A 454-nucleotide genomic window follows, 5' to 3' on the forward strand; every position below is an offset into this window, starting at 1 on the left:
CTTATCTTGCCTTTACCGTATTACTTCAAAGCCATCACTTAAAGCTATTGGAGGCCTAAACACTGTAGCTATTTTTATTCAACATTTAATGAGTAAGATTCCTGTCTTAAGACACTTAAGTAGCTGCTTTATTTCCCAGCGGAATTACTTTAAACTGATTTCTGTAGAAGTACTTTTTTCTAAAAGCTACTTTTTGTGTTCATTTGAAGAGTCGGTCAAAGCCTGTTGCAAAAGCACCCAGAAGGTATAATTAATGCATGAAAAAGCAATATGAGATTATACTGGAACACCAGCTGGCACAATGAAGATCAGTGTTACCCAGGAAAAATACACAGGATCCTCAGAAAGAAAACAGTTGATTAACAGTAGTGTGTATTGTTATTTTATTGTTGATTTCGGATCAATACCATTGAAAAAGCACTTTTCCCAAGCACCATTTTGTTGTTGTTGTTGT

Source organism: Haliaeetus albicilla, chromosome 5 (assembly GCF_947461875.1).
Source record: "Haliaeetus albicilla chromosome 5, bHalAlb1.1, whole genome shotgun sequence".
Taxonomy (NCBI): Eukaryota; Metazoa; Chordata; class Aves; order Accipitriformes; family Accipitridae; genus Haliaeetus; species Haliaeetus albicilla.